The following is a 13,195-nucleotide window of genomic DNA, read 5'->3' as shown; positions in this document are numbered from 1 at the left end:
TCTTCAACCCATAGCCCCCCCGGTTCTGTGACAAATTCATATGCCATCACAAAAATGTTTGGTGTTAGGATGTGTTATCACTGGGTTGCTAAAAAAATAAAAAAGCTGTAAGAGGACACAACAGGGTATTTTGAAAGGTTGTAAATATGTTGAATTATAACACCAGCCCTTATTTACCAGCATTTTATTTAGTTGGGAGAGTTAGTGCTCAAGGTTACATCTAAAGATATGACAGATAAACCCTCTGCAGTTCCGTCCAGTGTTTTTAATATTATAATGGTAGCACTGTGGTAGGGAATGGTTAGGAGGGACAAATGTCACCAGAATGCGTCCCCCAATAACAAACATCAAGCTATACATCGCATTCCAGTGACAGTTACCCTTTCCCATCATATTGTTATATGTACTAGTCATCTGCAGCAGTGGTCTGTACCAACCATTTAAGGCCCAGTCTGTGTGGGCCAATAACATGGAAGATGACTTTTAGTGTTGATTGAATTACCCCTTGTTCCGAGCCATAAGAGACACAGCCCTGCTAGTCCAAAGAGGAAGAGAGTCTCTGTTGAAGGCAGCAGGGCTGTACGAGAACAAACTGCCTAAATGGTAAATGGTTAGCCTATAGCTCTTAAGTGGGTTACTTAAGACCGTCGGTCCAGTTTTCGGGCTATACATGTGTTTGTTCTACCCATTTATTTTGCTGCTGTGACTGCAGTTTCATTTGTTCCTTGAAGAAGTGAAGGTTGTTTGCTTAATGAAAGCACAAACTGCAGAGCTATTTAAGTCTGAATGTTTTATTTATGCATTGAAATAGCCTTTTTACGAGGGCGAAACCGCTTTTACTTTAAAAAAAAGTTGGATTTGCCCACTTTGTAAGCTGGTCTGACAGTGGGTTCTTATTTCCCCAGACCTGGTATTTTGGAGGGTCCAACTTTCCTGCTGCAACATTAATTTATAGTTGTTAAAGTATGCCTGACCATTTTTTTTTATTGACGAGTTACCTAACATGTCCAATACTACTGTGTGACGCAGAATGTGCTTTTTGATATCGTTCTTATCAATATATTTTCTTTTATCCTCAGAAGCAGGTCCTTATCCTTTTGGGCGCCTGGTTCAGTTTGTTGTCCTAGGCTCGCAATAGCTATTGACATGCCTGATTGTAAATTAATGTCCTGTAAGTGGGGAGTGGTGATCCAGAGTGGCACTGCCCAGAAGATGTCTGCATATCCACAGACTTGCATGTATGTGGACTTTTACACACCACATGCTGACCTCTTCACTCCTTCGAAAAGGTCAGGTGCTTAGTCTCATCAAAGGCAGATGAAAATTCCTTTCCTTGATGGGAAGAAAACACCTCCCAAAATTGGTGGTGTGTGCTGGAGAAGGAGTCTTCCCATATAGGAAAATGTTCACCACTGCATTTGCCAGGTTTTCTCTTGTAAAAATGTGCCTGTGTATATTTTCTCATGATCAGATGGAAATCAGTCTTTTAGGAATGTGCCAGGGTGACTGTCACATGTTTTCAGCATAATTCTTTGTAGTCGTAAATCTGCATCCTTGCATGTAACCATTGAGAATGGTGCCCTTAGTGGGCACGTTGCCATTTCAAATGGACTGTGCTTTATTGCAGAATTAGCATATACGTGATAAAACTGTTTGCTTGACTAGGCAGTGCACAGCTGGTTTAAAGTATAACTAAAGTATAACAAAAGTTTCAAAGATCTTCCTCTGTGTAATTGTACTGGACTCCTAACTTTCCATTCACAATTCTTGGGGGAAGTCACACTAGGCTATTTTTTTCAGCACTGTCAGCATTCCAAAATAGGTCATTTATTGACTGCATTCTGTTATGATTGCAGACCTCAATAGATTGTCAAATAGTTCAACATTTGCATTTGTAGCAAATAAAGGACAGAGGGGACTTGAATCTGAACATATTGGTACTATGTAAGGGATTGTAATTGGGCTAGTCCGGTTTATTCCTTAGATAGGTTTGCACTAGTCTGATTCATTTTTGGATTCTAGGTTCACCCACATACCTTTGCTGGCCCAACCTATCGTTCCCAGTGGATTAGTGGCTTAAGTGTGTAATAAAATATTGCAATAATTCGCAGTTAGTGTGACATAAACATAGCTTGGCTAGACTGAAACCAGATATTTTTCCCTTGCCCATTGCTACCAATTTCAGCTTTTTTTTTTCCACTTTATGTTGTTTTACTTAGACATGAGTTGAAGATGAGAATTACTCTCTCACAAATGTGTACATTCTGTTCCAAATCATACTAATCAACTGCAGAAGAACCTGCTTGTGTGTGTTTTTTTATTTATTTTAATTGAATTACTCAGAGTTGTTTTATGTTCAAATGATTGGAGTAGTATGATTTATGCGTGCTTATTAACTAAACATGTTTTATACAATCGTTTTATTGCTTTGAAAAATGTTATTTTTGTACTTCCTGACAAATTATCCTGAAACGTAACTTTGTATACGAACAAACACGTGCAATGCCCTTAAGATTATCAGTTTTGAAGACAATATGCTTTTATATCTTTTCCACAACATTATAGAAAATATGTTGGTGCTATGTACAAATCTGGTCTATATTTTGCTTTTGTGTTTGTCATCAGCTTTCACTGATGACGTTATGAAAAAAAACATGCAGACACATATTAAATCAAATTCTGGAAGAAAACCTATGGTAGTAACTTATTTGGCTGCTTCGCTCTTATTCAACATTGTTTATATTCAGGTACAAAATAGCTATCAAGACAAAGATCCAGACAATTAACGCGGAAAAGGGACTGTGGGACAGGTGATGTAGCAATAGCATAACCAGGGCTTTGACTGAGGTGGAAAAAGTGTGAGGTCTCTAAAAGGGACGTGGCCTGAGTAATTAAGGGCATGGCTTAATCACTAAAGTTCTGTGATTCCCATAGTGTGCCACATGACCGTTATTTTGGTTTCTCTGAGCTGCTATTTTCATCCAGATCCCATCCATCCGTATATCTTGCACCTCATCTCTTTCCTCTTCAGCACCTTCTTTTCACTCTGTCCACTTCCTTAGTATCTCCTCACCTCACTAGCCCCAAGCAACGCACCCACCTACCTGTAAAGTAATATTTTTTCAGCTGTGTACTTCCTTCTCACACTTTTCTACAGCATTACAGTTGCAACTGGAACACACAACCCTTGATCTGCAGAGTCACCAAGGGTTGCATGACCTTGTATTTTAAACATCTTTCTGACCCACTGTGAGAAACTCACTGCCATCAGCCTCAACTCCAGAACTTTCAATCGTGGCCGTTATAAACACCTGGAGGTGATTCAGTTTTAAGTATGCACTATACTAGAGTATTATACTGCACAAAAAAATATACTGAAACACAACATCCTGGAAATAGGTAACACTCTTAGGGAAGGCAATATTATGCAAAACGTGAAAAATAAACAGAAACTAAATCACTGACGTGAATTACCTTAATGTTTTCTATCAGTGTTTTGCCAGGCACGTTAAGGAAATTAATATTGGACCCAACAGGAACCTGTTTCTATGTCAGTTTTTTAATTGCTATCAGGTCTGAGGGCAGGTCTGAGGGACCTGGGTCAATTAAAGCACTGATTATAACCCTAATCTTATCACCTGGCTGGCTGGCCAAAGGGTTGCTTTAAGGGGTCAATGGAAGGAGGGAATGTTCCTGGCAAGCAACCTCAAAGAGAATTTCACAATATTCTAGTAAATGCATAAGATTTTAACCAAATCTTCATTTTTTACTGCTGCCAGGAATCCACAAAGGAATTCCTAATGGGCGTAAATGCATGGTGGATAAATCTGACAATGGGTGGAAAGAGGGAGTTCTAGTGCGTGATTTGCCTTGGAAGTTTGGAACGCCCCCAAGCTCATCGCTGACTCATTTCACAGTGGTTTTAATCTGCTAGAGACTTAAAGTTGCAGATTCCTTACCTTAGAATTTCCCCCAGGCGTTAGACTGGATCCGGGAGTTTTCTTGAACAGTACCCTTGCACACCATCAGGTGGCGTTGATCAACTCTGTATCCATCATTGGCATCCTGGTTGCTGTGATGATGTCACGGTTGTATATAGGCGTGCTAACATCAATTCTTTTCTTTCTGCGCCAGCCTATGTGCAGATCCGGAGAACAGCTACCCTGAGTCACTTTTTGACTGACTTTTCAAACCTTTTGTTGAACCTTTTGACTTCTTGGTGCGTCAAGATGTCATCCTGCAAAACCGGATTCAAGCCGTGACACCTGCCACCACATGTCAGTGATGGATCCTCAAGTCCTGTGCTTGTGGTGTCTGGAGCCCGACCATGACCCAAAGTCATACTAAAACTGCGGGGCCATGAACCTTTGAGGGAGTGGTCCCCAAAGCTCATAGTGGCCCAGCGGTCGGCTTCACGTCGCTCCCGGTCTCGCTTGATAAGAAGGTCATGAGACGGTTCGGTGAGCCATCACTACTCTTCATCTTCCCACTCCAAGTCCTCTGGACATTTGGGTCACAAGAAGAAGTCGTCGTCGAAGAGCAAGTGTTCTTCTACTTCACCCTGTTGCTCGGCTGATGCTGTGCAGGAGGAGCGTCATCCTTCTAGGCCTCCGTCCTCTGAGCCTGTTTCTGGGTCAGTTCCAAGCCTCCCCGAGTTTCTGGGAACCAGAGACACCCCTGAACAACTAAAGGAGTTTTATGGGGCCATGCGTCTCATATTTGGGCAGACCGGCCCTCCTTTGACATTCTCGGGCCCAGTAGGGTCAGAGAGGCTCAATCGGGTTCCGAGCTGACGGCTTCAGCCTCAGCTCCAGAGGGCACCCTAGGATCCGTTACGAGATCCGACCCAACGTCGGTCATCCCATTGCGACCTTCCCAGGCACTGGTGCAGAAGTCAATGCTTCAGTCGTTGGTTAGGCCAATAATCAACATCGATCCCATACTTATTCCCGACTCTGACCCAGAGACGGAACAATGTCACTCGACACTGATTCTGACTTTGACGGGGATATCATTCCCCAGGTTGGATCCTGACCCTTATACCCATGGGTATGGTGAGAGTATGGAGGGGTTGCTGGACCCTCTAGAATACCAGCTTGAAGACCCTTATATGGACTGGGCTCAGGAACTGGGTGAAGTCAGTGGGTTGGACACCTCCTCAGGAATGCTTTCTCCCCCTATGTTGGCTACGGAAGAGGGAGCCTCCAACTCAATGGTGGTGTAAAGGGCAGCCAAGGTCCTGGGCCTTCAGTGGTGGTCAGAACTAACCTCCTGACTGAGGTGCTTCAGCCTGGGGCATCCCCATCAGATATTCTATTGCCATTCAATGAGTCCCTCATTGACGTCCGGTTGGGGACGTGGTCTAAACCCAGCACAGGGGCTCCTGTCAGCAGGACAATCCCCAGCCACTATATGCTTGTGCCTAACATCCCTAAATTCCTGACCCAACACCCTACGCGTGAGAGCTTAGTCATTAAAGTTTCTTCCTTTTCAGGCACATTCCCTTCCGCACACTGGGACAGGGAATCAAAAAGACTGAATCAATTTGGGAAGAAAATATTCTCTTCCTCCAGTCTGGCATTGTGGTCTGTGAACACTGCATACCTTTTGGGCTGCTACACCCATACTTTATGGTATATGATCGTGCAGGTGCTGCCACAGATCCCGGAGGAGGCCTGGGCCATTCTCTCCCAAGCTGTTGCTGATGGGAGAGGAGCAGCCAAGTTCACAATTTGGTGGGGACTGGACACCACTGACTCACTAGATGAATGAGTTACGCTTGGTAGAGGATGCTTGGCTTTTTGGGGTATGTCCAGCATGCCCTTCAATAGCACCCGTCTCTTTGGAGACAAAGCGGACTCAGCACTCAATCGCTTTGAGGCGTTCTGGGCTTCAGCTTGGTCCCTTGGCCTCGCAGCTTTTCCTCACCCTCCTCAGTCTGCTTTTTGCCTCTTTTGTGGCTACGGAAGGGGTACTCAGCCTCGTCCATTTCCCTCCAGCCACCGAGCCACGCATGCCGCCCAGGCTGTGTGTGGCCGAGGACACTGGATCCAACGTCCCTGTGGATCAGGGAGCCAGAGGTTAGACCAGTACACACCCACCGCTGCAGCCTCCAAGCCTTCCTAGTCCGTTGCTCTATCACAAACCAGTTGGTGGCAGGATTCGTCGTCACCTGCCCCACTTGGAATCCATCAAGATGGAGAGGTGGATTTTGCAAATCGTCTGAAGGAGCTATTCCCTCCTCTTTAAGACTACTCCTCCTGCTATGCCACCATCCTTCGATCGGATGACAGAGGATCACTTGGCACTTCTCCGCAAGGAGGTTACAGCTCTATTGACCAAGGGAGCCATAGAGAGGGTCCCTGTGCCAGAAGTAGGTCATGGTTGTTATTCCCGCTACCTTCTGATGCCCAAAAAGAACATGGGCCTTTATCCTATCCTAGGCCCTCAATCTCATCAGGAAGTAAAAGGTCAAAATGCTCACTCTGGCTCAGGTCCCTTCTCCTCTGGAGACTGGTTGGTAGCATTGGGCTTGCAGGGCACCTATTTCCATATTCCTGTCCTGCCTGCCCACACACATTACCTGCTGTTCGTGGTAGGTCACGAGCACTTTCAGTTCAACGTGCTCCCCTTTGGCCATATCAGCGCCCCTCGGGTGTTCACAAAAGTGATGGCGGTGGTCACAGGTCATCTCGGTTTTCAGTCTTCCCCTATCTCGATGACTGGCTGTTGAAGGCGGGCGCACCCCAGGCTGTCATCTCCCACCTCCAGACTACGGCGGACCTCCTCCATTCGCTGGGGTTCACTATAAATGTGCCGAAGTCACACCTGGCTGCCTCTCAGACGCTTTCTTTCATCGGAGCTGTTCTGGACACATTGCAGTTTGGGGTTTATCCTCACGAGCAGTATGTCCAAGGTATTCAGTCTGTGATACTGATGTTTCATCCTCTATCCTGGATTTTGGTGAGAATTGACTGAGGCTGCTGGACATCATGGTCGCCTGTATCCTGCTAGTCACACATGCCAGATGGCATATGCAGGCTTTGCAATGGGACCTAAAGTTCCAGTGGGTGCAGCATCAGGGGAATCTCTCCGACATGGTCCAGATCTCAGAGGGAACTGCAGAAGTTCTGAAGTGGTGGTTAACGATCCAAGATTGGGTCAGAGGCAGATCCCTCTCCCTTCCCCAACCAGATCAGACATTGGTGACTGATGTGCCACTCCTGGGCTGGGGCGGCCACAGAGGAGAGGCGGAGATCAGAGGCATCTGGTGTCCAGCGGAGTCCGGTTCCCACATCAACCTTCTGGAGCTCGGGGCGATCAGGCTTCTCGCCAAGGGGAAGTGGTGCAGGTGTTCACAGACAACACCATCACTATGTGGTTCTGCAAACAGATGGGTGGGGTGAATTTGTAGACTTAGTCAAGAGGCCCCTTCGTCTCTGGATATGGCTGGAACGTCTAGCCATTTCCCTGGTGGTTCAACATCTGGCGGGCTCCCGGAACGCCAGAGCAGACGAACTCCGCCATCAATGCATGGTCGATCACGAATGGCATCTCCATTTGGAGGTGGAGCAAGGTCTCTTTAAGCAGTGGGGAGAGTCTTGGGTAGATCTGCTCGCCTCTGCGGAGAAAATGCGATGTCATCGGTTTTGCGCGTTTAAGTTTCCAAGGTGACACTCGCTCGGCTATGCTTTTTGTCTCAATTGGAGCTCAAGCATTCTATACGCCTTTCCACCAATACCACTTTTGCCCAGAGTTCTCAAGAAGATCAAGAACACCTGGGCCCAAGTAATTCTTGTGGCTCTGGACTTGGCACGGAGAGTATGGTTACCTGAATTTCTAAGAATGGCCATTGATCCTCCTCTCAGACTGCTTCTTCTGGAGGATCTTCTGTCGCAGCAGCAGGGGAGGGTTCTCCACCCAAACCTGTCCAGTCTCCATCTTGATGGAGAGTGAGCGGCAGCAGTTGACAGCTTTTGACTTTGCCCGAAGTCTGCAATGCTATCTTGGCAGCCAGGCTTCCCTTCACCAAAACAGTATACACCGGTCGTTGGCATAAATTTGTGGCATGGTTTACCAACAAAACTGTTGATCCCCTTGCTGCACCTCTGTCTGAGGTCCTCTTGTTTATTCTCTCTCTTGCCTAACAGACCTGCCTTGGGCACCCTTAAGGGTTATCTGTTCGCAATCTTTGCTTTCCTCAGACTTCTTGATCAACCCTTCTTGTTTAAATCTCCCATTGTGGTGCAATTTCTTAAAGGTTTTGCCCATGTGTTCCCACCTGCGCCATTCATAACTCCCCAGTGGGATTTGAACCTGGTATGTAGTTTCCTCATGTGCGGTCCTTTTAAGCCTCTTCATAATTGTCCTCTTCAGCTCCTCACATTAAACACAGCCTTCCTTGTGGCCATCACCTATGCACGGAGAGTGAGTGAGCTACAAGCTCTTTCTTCCAAGCCACCCTTCATCTCTGTCCACCCTGACAAAGTGGGACTTCGTACTAGGGCCTATTTCCTCCTTAAAGTGGTCACGCCCCTTTCATGTAAGCCAATCTATCACCTTGCCTACTTTTTATCTGCCCCCACATCCTTCTCATGAGGAGGAGAGACTCCACCGTCCGGATCCAAAAGAGCATTGGTACTCTACCTCAGTTGTACCAAAGACTTCCAGGTAGAACATCAACTCTTTGTGGGTTATGTGGGTGCGAAGAAAGGGTGAGTAATGGGGAAGACAACCATCGCTGAATAGGTTCTTCTCTGCATCAAACTGTGCTACGCTTTGGCTAAGAAGCAACACCCTTAGGGTTTGCGTGCTCACTCCACCAGGTCAACAGCTGCAAGCACTGTGTGAGCACGTGGGGTTCCAGTCCTAGATATCTGCAAGACGGCAACTTGGGCATCCCTGCACATGTTCATCAAAACACTACTGCCTGGACAGTCCGGTCCGCAGGGACGGCTATTTTATCTGTTTGGTCCTGCAGGACTTCCTAGTATGAGCTTGGTCTGCAGACCCACCTCCTGGGGATGGTATTGCTTCGGTATCTATTTTAACGTAAGGAATCTGCAACTAGAAGTCTCTGTCAGAGGAACAAGTAACTTAGCTTCGGTAACAAATTATCTGGTAGAGACATATTCCAGTTGCAGATTCTCTACTGACCAACACATCCTCCCTTCTCTGCAAACTGATTTCTAGGAACAGGGACTTCATATTAGGGCCCTAGATCTGGCTCACCAATCTCGGTGTTTTCATGGCCCTGGAAAGTGGAAAGTTGTGAAAAGAAACTGACAGCGTGCCAGGTAGGCGCCTATATACAACTGCGATGTCATCACGGAGACCATGACACCAACGATGGACGCTAAATTGACCGCCACCTGACTGCGCGCTAGGGTACTACTCAAAGAAAATTCTCCAGATCCAGTCTGGCGCCTGGGGGAAATTCTAAGGTAAGGAATTTGCAACTTGAATATGTCTCTACCAGATAATTCGGTAATGAAGGTAAGTAACTTGTTCTTCATCATCGAATGAGATGGTTTCAAAAGGTTTATGTTTCACCCTTAAATACCTTTACCTCTACCCACCCAAACCCTAAAATTATGCTTACGTTTTTTAACCATCTTTACCACTACCCATCCCCAAATGCTAAAATCACCTTTACCTCTGCCAAACCACGACCCCTAAAATCACGTTTACATACCTTTACCTCTACCTATCCCTGAACGCTAAACTCACTCATTTACTTTTACCTCTAGCCATCCCCCAAAACATGAAATCAGCCTTGCCTCCCTTTGCCTCTACTCAGCCTGAACCCCAAGATCACCCGTACCTCTCTTAACCGATCCCCAACCCAAACATCACCCTTACCTCTACCCACCCTGAACACTAAAATAAATCTTACCTCCTTCCCACCATGAAAACCTTCAATCAAGGCTGGTCTGGCTGCACAGGGCATCAGGCATTTCCCCAGAATGCTGGAAGGGTAGGCTGTGCTTTTGTTACTGGGGGCAGGTTTTGTAGCAGTATAGCAACACTGCAGAGTTACTTTTATCCAAAAGCTTTCAGGCAACAATAAAAGTGCCAAGATAACTCAGTTGCTTAATATACCAGCTGGAGAGAGATCAGGGTTTTGTTTACTGGCAGTTTTGACTCATGTAAGGTAGCAAAGATGGTTAAAATGCCTGCTGCAAAGAACATGTACTATGCAGATCACAGAACAGTATTTTACGTGCATAGCTCAGTGGGCTACTACTTTTGACACAGAGCCCCTTTTGTTACTGTACAGTTCATAAGTTGCAATCATAATCTAGCACAGTGAGCTACGAACTGCCATCAAAGAGCTGCATGCAAACTGCATGGTACAGGTTAGAAAGTTATATTTTTTCCAAGTCTTTGATTATCCTAATTTTGCTATAAAAGGGTTTGTTGGGTGGAAATAAATTGTGAGTAGTAAAGTCAACCCTGACCACTGTTACATTCTGAATCCTGAGTTTATGCTTTTGCCTAGACCAAGCACTCGTAAAAAATGCCTATGGACATCATGTGAATCCTACACCTTGTAGTCCCCTTTGTCAACATTTTCTATACATTGATTTAGACACATTTGATTCATTGTCTCTGTATGTGCGTATGATGTAAAGTGCTAGAAACCCCTACACTGGTAAGAAAGGTGCTATAAAACAAAAGAAATACACGTGAAAAGGGGTTATGAAGAGATGAGGTACTGTTAGAGAGTGATGGTGAGGGAATCATTGAAGAACCCCAATAAAGGTTGCTGTATCCTGGTGCACTGTAAGTTCATCATTTACTATGCTTAAAAAATGAATACAATTGAATATGTAATGAAAAGTGTGTTTTAGAATGCTTTGTTTTTACCATTTTTCCCCCAAATGTTCTTAAGGGAAGACAACCCCCACAGCCACCTTGTAGTGGTCAGGCTCACTATGCACCCTCGGTGTGGGGGTGGCGGGGGTCTGACAAAATTTGTCAGGGATGCTTTGGGTTCCCAGTCCAGAGTTACCTTAAATCGCCCAGTACCTCTGCCTATCCTCGAAAACCCTAAATCACCCTTATCCTGCATTACCTCTACCAACCCCTTAAATCTCCTTACCTCTTGTTGCATTTATCCACCCCAAACTCTAAAATCACCTGTAAGGAAATGCCTCCTTGGCATGGTTACCCCCCCTAACGTTTTGCCTTTGCTGATGCTAAGTTATGATTTGAAAGTGTGCTGGGACCCTGCTAACCAGGCCCCAGCACCAGTGTTCTTTCCCTAAACCGTACCTTTGTCTCCACAATTGGCACAACAGGTAAGTCCCTTGTAACTGGTACCAAGGGCCCTGATGCCATGGAAGGTCTCAGAGGGCTGCAGCATGTCTTATGCCACCCTAGGGACCCCTCACTCAGCACATGCACACTGCTTCACAGCTTGTGTGTGCTGGTGGGGAGAAAATGACTAAGTCGACATGGCACTCCCCTCAGAATGCCATGCCAACCTCACACTGCCTGTGGCATAGGTAAGTCACCCCTCTAGCAGGCCTTACAGCCCTAAGACAGGGTGCACTATACCACAGATGAGGGCATATGTGCATGAGCACTATGCCCCAACAGTGTCTAAGCAAAACCTTAGACATTGTAAGTGCATGGTAGCCATAAGAGTATATGGTCTCGGAGTTTGTCAAACACGAACTCCACAGTTCCATAATGGTTACACTGAAAACTGGTAAGTTTGGTATCAAACTTCTCAGCACAATAAATGCACACTTTGTGCAATTTATTGTAAAATACACCCAGAGGGCATCTTAGAGATGCCCCCTGAATACATACCCTACTTCTAGTGTAGGCTGACCACTTCCTCTCAGACTGCCGCACACCAGACATGTTGCTGGCCACATGGGGAGAGTGCCATTGTCACTCTGTGGCCAGGAACAAAGCCTGTACTGGGTGGAGGTGCTTCTCACCTCCCCCTGCAGGAAAGGCTCACCCCTTTTGTTACAGTGCCCCAGGGCATCCCAGCTAGTGGAGATGCCCGCCCCTCCGGCCACTGCCCCCACTTTTGGCGGCAAGACTGGAGGAGATAATGAGAAAAAGAAGGAGGAGTCACCCACCAGTCAGGACAGCCCCTAAGGTGTCCTGAGCTGATGTGACCTCTCCCTTGAGAAATCCTCCATTTGAGTTTGGAGGATTCCCCCAATAGGATTAGGGATGTGCCCCCCCTCCCCACAGGGAGGAGGCAAAAGGGGGTGTAGCCACCCTCAAGGACAGTAGCCATTGGCTACTGCCCTCCCAGACCTAAACACATCCCTAAATCAGTATTTAGGGGCTCCCCAGATCCCAGGAAATCAGAATCCTGCAACCTGAAGAAAGAAGAAGGACTGCTGACCTACAAGCCTGCAGAGAAGGAGGAAGATGACAACTGATTTGGCCCCAGCCCTACCGGCCTGTCTCCAACTTCGAAAACCTGCTCCAGTGACGCATCCAACAGGGACTAGTGACCTCTGAAGCCTCAGAGGACTGCCCTGTACTACAGGACCAAGAAACTCCAGTGAACAGCGGCCCTGTTTAAAACCAGCTACTTCTTTGCAACAAAGAAGCAACTTCCAAAGACTTGACATTTCAACCTGCAGAAAACCAACACCTCAGGAAGGACTCCCCGGCGACTGCGATCCCGTGAGTAACCAGAGACGACCCCCTGAGCCCCCACAGCGACACCTGCAGAGAGAATCCAGAGGTTTCCCCTGACCGCGACTGCTTGTAACAAGGGACCTGACGCCTGGAACCAACACTGCACCCGCAGCCCGCAGGACCTGAAGGAACCGAACTTCGACGCAGGAGTGACCCCCAGGCGACCCTCTGCCTAGCCCATGTGGTGCCTGCCCCAAGGAGCCCCCCCTGTGCCTCCCTGCACCGCCAAAGTGACCCCCGGCTCCCTCCATTGTTTCCTACCTGAAACCCGATGCCTGCTTTGCTCACTGCACCCGGCCAACCCTGTGCCACTGAGGGTGTAATTTGTGTGCCTTTTCGTGTCCCCCCCGGTGCTCTACAAAACCCCCCTGGTCTGCCCCCGAGGACGCAGGTACTTACCTGCTGGCAGACTGGAACCGGAGCACCCCTGTTCCCCATAGCCGCCTATGTGTTTTGGGCACCTCTTTGACCTCTGCCCCTAACCGGCCCTGAGCTGCTGGTGTGGTAACTTTGGGGT

The sequence above is a fragment of the Pleurodeles waltl genome, chromosome 1_1 (genome assembly GCF_031143425.1).
Source record: "Pleurodeles waltl isolate 20211129_DDA chromosome 1_1, aPleWal1.hap1.20221129, whole genome shotgun sequence".
Classification (NCBI taxonomy): Eukaryota; Metazoa; Chordata; class Amphibia; order Caudata; family Salamandridae; genus Pleurodeles; species Pleurodeles waltl.
Note: the sequence above shows the minus strand (reverse complement) of the source record.